The sequence below is a fragment of the Prosopis cineraria genome, unplaced genomic scaffold, assembly GCF_029017545.1.
Source record: "Prosopis cineraria cultivar Desert tree isolate PC_DT_omini unplaced genomic scaffold, ASM2901754v1 PC11, whole genome shotgun sequence".
Taxonomy (NCBI): Eukaryota; Viridiplantae; Streptophyta; class Magnoliopsida; order Fabales; family Fabaceae; genus Prosopis; species Prosopis cineraria.
In genome coordinates this window covers 819,113-832,657 of record NW_026555342.1, presented here as the reverse complement: position 1 = coordinate 832,657, position 13,545 = coordinate 819,113, and positions in this window count along the sequence as shown.

The window sequence follows — 13,545 nt, the reverse complement described above, 5'->3', positions numbered from 1 at the left end:
CATCCCTTAGAGCTAGAATTAGTCAAAATTTGAACTCGAAACTAAGTGATTGGCAACTACTTTTTATTCTATTGAAGAATGTAGAACTAGGAATAAAATAAGAATAAGGATTGATGTCGAGCCATCCTTCTTAGCCTCATGGCATCAATTGAATCAGTAGACACAAAGATGAAGACAAAGACAAGCTAAGATGTAAAGTAGTAGAATGGAAAAGGATGGTAGCCCACCTAAGAAAGCACATAGAGTAAGGTTGGCTCTATCCATGAGAGGAAAACTATATGGTCATGGCTTTCCTTTTAGATAGATTGTCAACCAATTTACCCATATCTCTATTATTGTAAGGGTGAAATCCAATCCATTACATTAGGATTGAAACATGAGAACCTCGAGAACCAAAGATAGAGGAAGATATAAGCAATATAACATATTGAAATATGAATAGGAAACTACATTTAAAGAGAAGAGAGAAGGCCAGGCCAAAATGATATTGCCATTCCTCAATTAGAGCTAAAAAGGGAAAGGAGTGAAATAAAATAAAATAGGATAGGCAAAACCTTAAAATAAATCCAACCTTATAAAATAAACCAAAAGAGCAGTAATCGGTTATGCATTTTTTATTTAAGTGATAGTAGGGCATGCTAATCCCTAACCTAGGGAAGTGTCAACAAAGGGAGAAGTCTCCTCTGTTAGAGAAAGAGAGGAGATCTACCTTTCAGACCTGAGGGAAGTAGAATTCCTAATGCAGGTACAAAGGGTCATCCAAAAACACTGAAAGAGCTGGAGGAAGGAGGCAGTCTTCCCTTTTAAAAAGATAAGGTGCATCAGAAAGGATCTAATTGGAACTTATTCTCTTAATTGTAGCATGTGTGAGAATAAGCTCTATTTCAGCTCAATCTAAGTAGTTGCATTTATCTAGTATTTTTAGAGGATTGCTTTATTATGCTTGAGGTGGGTTCTATTTTTAAGTTGGAGGTGTTATAAGTTTGATAGAGTTTTTAGGTTTGCAATAAAGTTTTATGACTCTTTGATTATTCAAATTGTATCAAATTCTCTGGATTAATATTGGATGGTTAATGGTTGGGTCAAGAACCAGAATCAATGTAGAAAGGTCATATAGCAAATTGATGGAATCTTTAAATGAGAGGCTACGTGAAAGAGGTGATTTGGTGGAATATTCTTTGTTCAAATATGTGGTGTTTGCCTTAGACTTTAGTTTGAGTTGCTGTTTTAAAAATGGTCTTGTAGAGGTCTTGGTTCATTCTAATTTATCTTTCACTTGTTCATATTGTTAAAGAAGAAATTTCTTGATTGGAGTTGTGTAATTTTAGTGGAGGAATTTATTAATCTTGAAAAAATTCTTGACTAACTCTCATTGCTTCGAGTAAATTCTAATACTTTATAATCGAATTATTGTTTAATATGCTTGACCTACATTTAGAAAAAAGTATGGAAAAGATTGTGCGTTACAACCCCTTCTCCCTTGGTAAATATCCTTGCTAATGGCTTGTTTATGCAGGATTAGGATGTCACAAAATTTTTGTCGAAATTATTTAGTTTTCATTTGCAAAAAATGCTAACTTAATTCTGAGCCCCCACTATTATGTAATTTTGCCTTTGGTCCCCTCACAGCATCTATGGCCGGGAATTCCTATCTATGTTTTCTTTGTTCCTTCAGTCCTTTAGCTTTGCTGTTGACAGCTACGGTTTTTTTTAATACTATTTTTTCTTTTGTACTGCTACTTTCTGTTTTTGAATATGGGGGGTGAAAAAAATCCATTGCATTAAAATCATTTTTTTCTTAAAATTCAACTTGCAAATGATCAGTCCTGTCCAAGTCCAATTTCACCCAACTCTAAACTGAACTAAACAAACATCCGTACACTACAACTCAATTGCGTGTGTGGGTTAATTTTAATTTGAATTTGAATTTAAAATTCCGTGTAAAATGGCTTGAAAGCAAAAAAAAAAGTACGACGGAACGTGTACGACATGATTAATATAGTGTCTGGCATAGTTATGGCGGCAGAGACATCCTGTTTAGGCCCATCAAGAGTACATGTTATCACATTGCTAATTATTCATTTTTTATAGAAATATGTAGTTTATTTATAATTCGAAAAAGGAAAATATAACTAAACTCACTCCCATGAAAGGCAAAACCAAATCGCTGTAATTGTACGCACGTCTGATTGCCAGCCGTGTGGGGACCACATGTAACTATCTATAATAATGCCAACTGGGCCATCACATTTGAATAGTAGAAGAAAACACCAAACTCATGATACACGTGGACACACACACAAATATAAAATAATCTTTCTTCGTTTCTATTTTAACGAGTTTCTAATAGGGGTGTTAAATCTAAAGTCATCTCAATTGATCTGATATCATTTTAATAATATTAAGATGGGTCTTATTTCGATTTAAAAATAATTGAGACAGGATTTTATGGGACGGGACGGGACATGAGATTACTATCGAGACGTCCCGTCCTGTCCCGAATATTATATATGTTATTTTTTATTTTAAATATATTAATTATATTAATATAATTTATACTTATATTAATTATATCAATTATAATTTTAATACTTACAATTTTTATTTAAAACTAAAGGGTTTTTATATTGATAATTTTAATGGCATTGAGTAAATATGGTGATATTTTTTTATAATATATTAATTATATTAATATAATTTATTCTTATATCTATCTATTTAATAGCTTTTATTTATAACATATTTCTTGCTTATTTTTAGAAGAGTAATTAGCTTAGTACATCTTCACTAAAGTAGAAGAACAATTATTTGATGTAGTATTTGACTTGCCTGTTGTTGCTAATCTTATAGCATAAAGATCACTTGTATTTTTTATTATAATATATAGTTGTGATTAATATAATTCAATAATTGATTTTAAATTATTGTTATTTATGTACTTGTGTTATTTTAATTTTAAACTTAATAAATTATATAATTTAAAATTTTAATAAATATTATTATTCAGATTTTTTTTCGATATTATTTTATTTATCGAAACGGCGGAACGTCCCTATCTTGTCCTGGTCCCATCCCGACTCTTAACAAGATGGGACGACTTTCGAGACAGGACGGGACACGAGATCAAAATTCAATCTCAATTTTTTTTTGGAGACGAGACACGACATCTTATCCTCTCTCTCTCTCTCATTTTTCTCTTTACACGTTGGTGATTCCAAAGTTCCTCAACACGATCGCCTTCGGAGAATGTTATAACAAATTCTACCACGCGCAGACATCTTTAGGCCGCCTCACTCTTTGACCGTGCGCGGAGGAAAACGCGGACACGCGCTCTTCGACTTTTGACCACACGAGGACAGGGATAAACTTGGCATGACCGCGCGTGGATGAACAGCCCAGAAGTACAAATTTAATATTTAAATATATTCTATTTAAAAAAAATCTAAATATCTTTTAAATCAGATATCAGGAAAATCATATAAGATTAGATGTGATTTATCTGGATTTTAAGCTCAAGGAGGGAGAATTAATTATAAATAAACCTTTAAAAAACTACTCAAATCATCCAATCTCCTATTTAAAAGTAAGGAGGCATATTATGGAGTTTGAATTCATTCGAGTTGAGAGTATGTTTTCTTCTCTTATTCTTTGGATTCCGTTTATGTTTTTATTTGAAATTTTTAATTTTAATTTTATGAGTTGTTTTTAGACTCTCAGTTAGCTAGAAAGTACCTTGATTGGGATGGATTTTTTTTTTTTATTTGGTCCCTGCGTTGATTGGGATGGATTTTTTTTTTTGTCTTATTTGGTCTTAAACATAAATTTTTGTCCATGATAATTTTTGAGAACCACTTGATAGACCAAATAATTCAGATCCAAATTGCTTCCATTGTACTTTTTCCCACAGTAGGAGGAAAAACCTGAACCGTATATATACATATATATGCTGATAAAAAAAGGTGTGATGTCGTCCACATGCTTTCGTGGGTCTTTATCCATGTGTATGCATAGCCAGTAATTCAGGTGGATCAAAATATTGAATTCAATCTAAGTCATATTTATTTTTTCAAAGAGCACTTCAAGAGAATTAATCCTTTAAGAACACTCTTTCATATAAATATTTTTTTTTAATTTTTTTATTTTACTCTTTTAAAGTGATTTTTAAAAGAATACTCCAAAAGGGTTAGCCTTTTAAAAGAACGCTCCTAAAATATATAAATATTTTTAATTTATTTATTTTACTTGTTTTGAGTGTTTTTTAAAAAAGAACTCTGAAAGAGTTAATTCTTTAAGAATGTTCTTTTGAAAGAGTGCTCCTAAAAGATATTAATATTTTTTTAATTTTTTATTTTATTCTTTCGAAACACTTTTTAAAAGAGCACTCTGGAAGAGTTAGTCCTTTAAGAGCGCTCTTTGAAGATATCAATATTTTTTAATTTTTTTATTTTACTCTTTCAGAGCGCTTTTTAAAATAGCACAATAAAAAGCCTAATATAAAGAAGCATTTTTTTAAGGAAGCACTCCGATATGTTTCGCCTCACTTTTTCAAAGCGCTTTTTTGATTAAGCGCTTTTAAAGATGCGCTCTAAAATATGTATTTTATAGTAGTATAAAAAAGTTCATATAATCAAGTTTGGCTTTAATTTTTTTCAACGGGCAAATATCAACTCTATATACATATAGAGTTGAAAATTTCAACGATTCAGCTTATTTGGATTGGGTTTAATCAGGTTAAGTTTATTTAGATTGAGCTTAAAGTATCATACTTTTTTTAAAAAAGCCTATATAATCAAGTCTGATCCTAATTTTTTTCGAATGAGTTCGGGTTTGGCTCGAATTATTGTGTGGGTGTATCTTAGAATTATTAACTTCGTCATGATTGCTTGCCTTGCTTACAAATTCAACTTCTTATATATGCAATGTCTTGATGTTAATTACTGCTACATAAATTCTGAAGTGGATATAGAGTTTGAGCATGGAAATGTCAACTTAACTTACATTAATCTTTGAACAGGCTATGGAATTTGTTGAATGTTTATGTAAAATCATGTGTAGTATCAACTTCTAAAGATTCAAATCCTGCAAAATAATGGTTAGAAATTAACAAAAAATATCATATATTATCTTCATTGAAAAATGTAAGGTATTTTAGTCTTTCGAGATATAATTATTTTCTTTTTTTAAGTATCCCTATTGATGAATGACTTTATATTTATTATAGGAGTGTTTCATAGGGGTAAATATAAAAAAATATGGTTAGTTTAAAAGTAAGTAACTAATTTATTGGAGGGCAAAATTCAGTTTAAAAATATCTTATATTTTTAAATGGAGAGAATATATCATATATGTTTGGATGTCTATAGGAACAATGAATTTCATAAACGTATTTGAGTGATCCATAGGTTTTTATTTATTCCAAGATGTTACTTGTCTTTTGTAAATATATGAAGTTTTTCCAAATTTGTGAAAGATTACACTATTTATAAGTCATAAATAATGTTATTTATTAGTTATGAATAATGTTGTTTGTCTTAGATTCTATAAAAAAACAACGCCTCAAACCTAATATTCAAGCTGTACTAGCACCGCATTTCCTCTGTATATCACTTGAGAGATATAGGCTGCATCTATCTTTTTTCACATTATTCTGATCTTAATATTTTCATTTTACTTTTTATTTAAAGTTACTTTTCAATAATTCTGTTAGAAAATTGTGTTTATTTGTACTTTATTTTCTTCAAAATTAAAAATATTAAAAGATCAGAACATTTGAATCGTCTAATTTAATTAACTTAAACTTCCTAAACAATAAAGTACAAATTTGGCAAGCCTTTAATATATTAGAGGCAGATCCAAACTTAATTTTTGGTTCATGATTTCTTTTTGTTGATTAACTAGATTAAAACATTCCAAAGAGGTTATAAAAACATGCTAGTAGAACAGTCAGGTCATTCTTGCTTTGAAGATACCTAAAATTTTCTAAGGCTATATATCAGCTTATATTAAAAAATATTGATGTTTGTATGTTATAGCTCTTGACGTTTCTCTTATTGTCTTCATACATTGATCTTAACTGATTAATGTGCAATGCTTGGCTCATTTATTAAATGAGTTGAATGATTTAATGTTCATCGAGTTGATGGAGTCCAAAATATGATGATCCAACTGATCTTTTGGCTGTTTACGAATTAAGATAAATTAAATATTTAAATGTTATTATTTATATTTGAATGAGCCTATGTATGCTGGATTAAGATTCAATTTAGACGAATTATATTCCACATTATCACGTATTTATCTCTAAGTAAAACATCTATCTGTAACGTTTGGCGAAGCCATTTGGAAGAAATTGGTGCATAGATATATGACTAATTGCATATACAAGCATAAATGAATGCTTCATTCAAATTCACCCAATTAAATATGGCTTCCATTTAAATTTACATTTGATGAACAAATTTAATTGATCAAAAAAAAATTTATAAAATTTAGTATAAATCATATTTATCCCATATAATTTGGCTAAAAACAATTTTCCACCTATAGTATATAATTTGGCAACAAACATGACGTCATTTAATTAAGAGTTGGTGAACGAGAGTAAGAGATTGCTAATCTTTTCTTGTTACCATATCCATAGCCTCCCTTTGTGTAGTACTTAAGGAAGCCTTATTTTAGGGAAAAATTAAAAATAATTGTTTTTTCAGCTTATTTACAAGTCAAAATTTACTATTTATTTCAAGTATAGTTCGGACCTATAAATAATTAATTTATTTAAAATGATATATTGTTGATAAATACATCATTAATATTAATTATTTTTGGCTATTCTTTGTTTTAATTAATTTTAAATTAATTTTTTAAAATTTTTAAATAATTCAGACCGATTTTTAAGGGAACTGATTGGTTTTCAACCAATTTTTCTAGCTTTTGATCGATTTTTTGGATCATTTACCAATTCCCTTGTAGCCGGTTTTGAAGAGTCAACTGAACTAGACCAAGAGCTAGTTTCTAGTTTAATCGGTTAAACCGGCCGATGTGGTTTAGTTTTTAAAACATTGAATTTTACACAAGCATGCCAAATTCCATAATTAGTATCTTTGGTAAATCAAGGAAATTAGACAATAACATGCATGGCGTGGCATATTTCTTTTTATAACAAAGATGGTTGAGGACTTATACCACTAGATTGGAGCAATGTTGAACCTCTTAGCTATTGGTGGATAAAGAATGGAGACAGATAAGTGGAGAAATATAAGGAAAATTCAATTAAATTCACTCTAAGTTTTATCTTGAGATATAATAATGTGAAACCAATTTTTAATTAGACAACTGAGTAGGTTGTCTCTTATCATTCAGTATATCTTCCAATCATATTCTTTCATTTGATAATTTTTCCATTTGAGATCAACACACCATATTTAGTAAATTTACTTATAACCAACAAGATAGAGCCACAACATTAACTCATTAAGGCCATGTTTGGTTGAAATGAAAAGTCTCAAAAAATGGAGGAGATTATAAAATTCCTCTTAGTGTGTTTGGTAGGTCATAATATATAGCTCTTTAGAAAGCTTAGTTCTCTCAAACATGGGAAGGAGATTTTCATTAAGATAGCTTAAACCTTTCCATTATGCCAAACATGACTTAAGTTTCTAGTTGTGTGTGCATAAAATTGAAGTACACTATCTAGTTATAATTCATTTTTTGTTTTCTGAATTAGCATTTCAACTTGTTCAACCAATTGTAAAAGTTTAATTATACACAAAACTGGATTCAAATTTCAAAACTCACCAAGAGTAAGTAATGATATATGCAAGTACTTTCTCCTTTCAAAATATCATATATGTCATTTGAGGTGGTTTGAACATATACAAAGAAGACCATAGGAATAATTTGTGAGGAGAGTAGAATAGATGACTTTAAGCCCTGTCATGAAAAGTAGAGGAAGACTGTTGCTCACTGCAAGTGTACGGGTCGTAGCAAGTAATATAATAAAAGTAAAGTATCATTCCCTCGAGAATTTGTTCAAAAACAATGATCAAGCAAAAGACTAAGCAAATTCAATCAAGTTGAGCTACACATAGTTAAGTAAAAAATGATTTTGCAAATGAAACTAACACTAGAAAATAAAGAAAAGTGAGTGATTCACAAACTTCCAACATAATTTAAGACCTATGATTATTTATCCCCCTTGCATTTCATAACACTAAAATTACCTCCTCTCACAAATGCTTTTAATGAAAATAAGTGCTAACCTAGGGTTCTAAAAATAATTGAACAAACTCTCTCAAGTCATGAACAAGTGTTTAGTTAAATTAATTGCCTAATCACTTGTTACAATTAATAAAACTCAATTTTGAATACCAACCTTAATGTGGCTATGCAAGGCTAGCAAGTATATCTTTATCTTACTAGCAAAACCATCCATTCAACATGCAAATATTAAGTTCTTACACAATTTTACCCAAGTTCTACACTCAACCTAGCCCTCTTAAGCATCAATTAAGTGAACCTAACATCTAAATGATGGCCAATCAAGTAGAAGCATTAAGAAAAGATTAAAATAAATACATATATATCATTAATCACAAAAAAAGAGGAGAAATATAGTGTTAATCCATACAAGGGTTCTAAATAATCCTAGAACAAAGGGTTTAGCTATTCATAATCATCCACAAGCTACAAATATACAAAATGAGTGGACCCATTTTAGATTACAAGAGAGGGAAGGGAAAAGGAATAGAAAAATCAAAGAAAATGAGCTTCAAATGTCTTCAAAGTTTCAATCTCTTGATCCCAACTCTTCCAATGCCCAAACCCTAGCACAACCAAGCTCCAAAAGTGTCTAAAAGTCTGAAGAATTTCATTTTGGGTTGAGCTCTCAGCTTATATGTATCCTAACCAACTAATTTCTGATAAATGAAACGCAGTGTTTTTTTGACAGCGGCGAAAATCGTGAACAAAAGTCACGACTTTGGGATGACTTTGGCAGTTTTGCACTGTTTTTACAGCTAACGAAAATCATTCATTTTGCTTTTGATTTCATCATCCAAAAGCCTTTCAAAAATCTCCACAAAGCTCCAAAATGCTTCTAATCAAAACTTCAATTAAAATAACATGAAATTAGACTAACAATATCAAATTAAAGCCAAGAACACAAGCCCAAAACAAAATGCACATTTTCCTAATTTGGAAAATAAAAACATATACAATTGAACTAAAATGGATTAAAACATAAGGAAAATATGATGAAATAATATGAACTTCTAGAGGTTAACACACCCCCAAACTTAGATTTTTACTCATCCTCGAGTAAAACAAGTAATAAAACAACTAGATTGATCAATTATTCATCTACTAAGAATGCATGAAAATATCCTCACTAGTTGCTCCAAATATATATTAAAGAGGATAGCAGTGAAATATAAAGGAATGCCCGATTCACAAATTAAGATCATGTTTTCCAACAATTTAGAAATGTGTGTGTGTGAGACAGAAAATGATTTTCCTACAACTATCAAGTCAAAATGTAACAACTCAATATGCATGAAACCAGCTCAATATCAAGACTTCATATGCCTAAACTCTTCTTCTCTCTCTACTAAAAGATCACTTCACATAATTTAAAATCAATTGGACTTTGTAAGCTTGTAGCGTGGCCGAAAGTTTTAGGCTAATTGAAAGAACTTGAGATAAATGACAATGAGAAGCCAACCATTCCATCCTTGCTAGCCCAATACTTTTCCCCAAACTTATTCCAAATACCATTCCTTGTACTCCAAAATTATTGATATTGAAACTCTCTTTTTTTTTTCATTGCAATTTTTCTTTTTTTCATGTATATTTCTATTTTTTTATACTTTTTTTTCCAAGAGCACAATTAATAGAATTCCAAACTTCATTTCCATTCCTCACACCCAAATTTACAATAACAGCACCTCCTTGAACAATTAAACCAATCTTCCCTACTAGCACACACAATTTTTTTTATCACTTATCTCAAGAGTAAAGTAGTTTATGGTTTTTCAAGTTATAGAGGTTAGGTCTAATGTAGGTTTCAAAAAAAAAATACATAAGATTTTCAATTCCAGGCTCAAAGGGGGGTTTAAGTGGAAATGATGCAATAGGTAGGCTTGAAAGGCTCAAACACATTTGAAAAAATGCCCAAATCATATTTTAATATCATACAAAGTGATTAAAATGCCTCAAGATATTTCAAAATAGGTTCTAAAGTTTCTCAATTGAGAAAGAAAATGCACATAAACTTGCCATAAAATTTTCTAATAGAGGCATTTAAATCATTGTCTAATTCAAAAGTGCAAAAAAAAAAAATTTCACAAATTACTAGAAAGCAAGCCTTAACCCTGCAAATCAAGCATTTCAAAATATTGATCACAACTTCCTATAAAACATATAGTTTAAGTAACGTTTAATTATTAGATCACACATTCTGTTCAACAAATAATTTCTCAATCTAGCTTAAATTTCAGAAGAGAGGAACAGTAAATAGCTAAGTTTCAAAATCAACTAAAATTTTAAAATTAACTAAAATAATACCCTCACCCTTAAACTTAAATTGAACAGTGTCCATACTATTAAAAGGGTAAAATGAGGGCCCTCTCTCATGCAACTTAACAACCAAAAAGAAGGTGCATGATAGGCATAAAAAAAATTAGAAACCTGTAACAGTATAATTGAGATATATCCACAGGCAGTCCAAAATACAACTAATTACACCAGCATGTACACAAGTTATCATAGAGTAATTAGTTGCAAGAGATTAGTCAAGGTATCACATATTAGCTACAAAAGGATCAAAGTTAGCCCTGTATAAAGGATATCAGAAGATCATGGCTAACCATATTTACCTAAAAAGAGCTAATCAACAGCTAATTAGAATTAAAAATAGAAATAAAAGGCAGTAAAGTAAAGAAGGGTGAAGCTAGTCAGCGTGAGTGTCTGAGTCTTGGCCAACTTCAGTATTGGCCTCCTCTGCTTCCTTTGGCAAGTCTATCTGAAATCTCTAATGCAAGAATAGCTCAATGTGGTGGAGCCTGAGGTTAATCCGATCCAGCTAGCTCTGGACGCCCTCATGCATATTCTGGATGAGTGCTATGAGGTTGCTCAGTGTAGGCTCAACATGAGGTGGATCAATGTGCCTCCAACTATCCGCAGCTTAATCTGGTACCCCTCTTGGTCCCTTAGCACATCAAATTTCCCTATAATTGAACTTTGGCAAAGAAGGGAGCATGAGATCCTTCGAAAAAGTGAGAACCTTCTTCTCTAAGCACACTTGAGTAATCAAGTGTGGGAACCTAAATGCTTGCTTGCGATATTTGCTTCTAGGCAACTTTCGCATGTACTCAAACATAATTTTTGGAAAGTCGACAGGTTGCCTCATCATCAAGGTATATAACAGGGTAGCTTGATCAATAGTCACATCGCTTATATAGGTTATTGGGATCACATTAGATGCCAAGAAGTGCCACCATATAAGTTGTCCTATTCAAATTACAGCGCAGAATACTCTTGGGATTGCCATGGGTGTCATGTTGCCAAATATTTTTGTCAGGAAGGCATAGCACTCGGATTACATCATCAAATGGCAGTTGAGTTCTATCATTCTTGTAAATGATATATTAGCACTCTTCTATGGGAGAAAGGTTGTACACCTTTCAAAATGTGTCCTTAGTAATCTCTACCCATTTGCCCTGTACCTTACATCGCAAGGTATCCTTACAAGCAGTATAGGCATAGTAAGCTTCCACAAGCGGTTGAGAGGCATGGCTCTGTTCACGGATGAGGCTAGTGGCATGATACACATCATGCAAATCATTGTAAAATTGCTCAGACCATCTCAAAGGGAAGGGTTTTTCTTGAACTATTTTTCTCTCCTTCAAATTTTGCTCAAAATAATTTAAATCGCAGTAGTGGCAAATCGGGTTTTATCTTATCTCGATTCCTTGGAACTTTCACTAACCTCAATGACCTTGGCTTTTTCAGAAAGTGGGACACTTTTCTTACCCATTGCCTACAAGAAAGCACTCAATGCAATACCATTAAGCAACAGTCAGCATAAGTAAAATAAAGGTTCAAACTTTAAGCAAACAAGATTAAATGAAGCTAGCACAAAACAGCACTTTGCATAACATGTTTAAACAAGGTCTAGCTTCACATGACAGATTTGAAATAAGGATGCAAAACATGAAGAGCAAAGCCAAGTCGAGAATCAAGAAGCATGACAGTGAGCGTTGAGCATAAATCACAATCATGAGCTCAAGTTTAATAATGAGAGCATTCAACTAAAGAAATATAGCCCATGCATGCTCAGCAAATTCAACTTGAACAAGTATGCCAACAATATCTCTTTTTCAATCCTCCAGAGTATGCCAAAACTAGAATTGTCAAGCTATAAATAGCTAATCATACACACAAAACTCAAAGAGAAAAATGCTAGTAACAGAGCTTAAAATGCAGCATAATTACTATCTAGATTTAAACCAGACAGCAGCATAATTACATAATGCTCACCAATTTAGATTAGAGAACTTACAAAACATGCCTCAAGCAAGTTAAATCTTCTAACAGCCATTTTACAATAGGTCTATTTCAATTAGGAAAAATATCCAGCAAAGCAATTTCAATCCTATCCCATTTAAAGAATTTAACCAGCCACAATAACATTTCTAGACCCGAAAACTAATAGCATCTTCCCTTGAGTATTCCAAATACAAGATTTAAGCTCTGAGCTCACGGGTCAAAGTTTTAGCATCACAGGCAAATAAAAGGCAAAAAAGCCAATGGCAAAATGACAGTGCAAAGAATCCTCAAAAGAACATTGCATTCTTGCAAGCTCACACTATATTTGCATTCAGTTCGATCAGCAATCAAAGGAAAATAATGGTTCAACATTTTAGCATCCTTATCAGATCAAAATAGCCTAAATAAAGTGGAAAGGTAGAGAAATTTTTTTATTAATATAATCAGAACCTGTGAGCAAGTAGAGAGACGACAGTAAATGAAAGAAATCTTAGCTCAATTACTTAAGGATGACCCACGATGACAATTAGATGGCGAGAAGAGCAGTGGTTGTTGGTGAGTGGGTTGAAACGGAAATGGCGGATGCAATTAGTTGACAGTAATGAACTGAGAAGAGCTAAGACACGAGGATAAAGGAGAGACCAAGGGAGATCAAGTAAAGAAATGCTGGAGATGAGAGGAAGAAATAATGAAGGTGGGTTTAGGAGACAATAATGGTGGAGACAAGGGCTGTGGTTTTAGGTGAAAATGTGACTCACGGGCTCAAGATTTAGGCGAGCTATTGAGATTGAGGTTAAGTGGTCACCAATAGCGGAGGTACGGAGGTGGAAGACAATCATCGGCTTTGGGGAAGAAGATTCGAAGGCTATCAGTGGTGGAGAAGACTAAACTAGAAATGGGGAGAAGCAGTATGGTGGCGAGGCTGATCAGTAAAGAAGAAATGAATGCTGATCAAGAAAAGGAAAAGCTACGTGAGGAGACGAGAGACAGAGTATGGGCAAG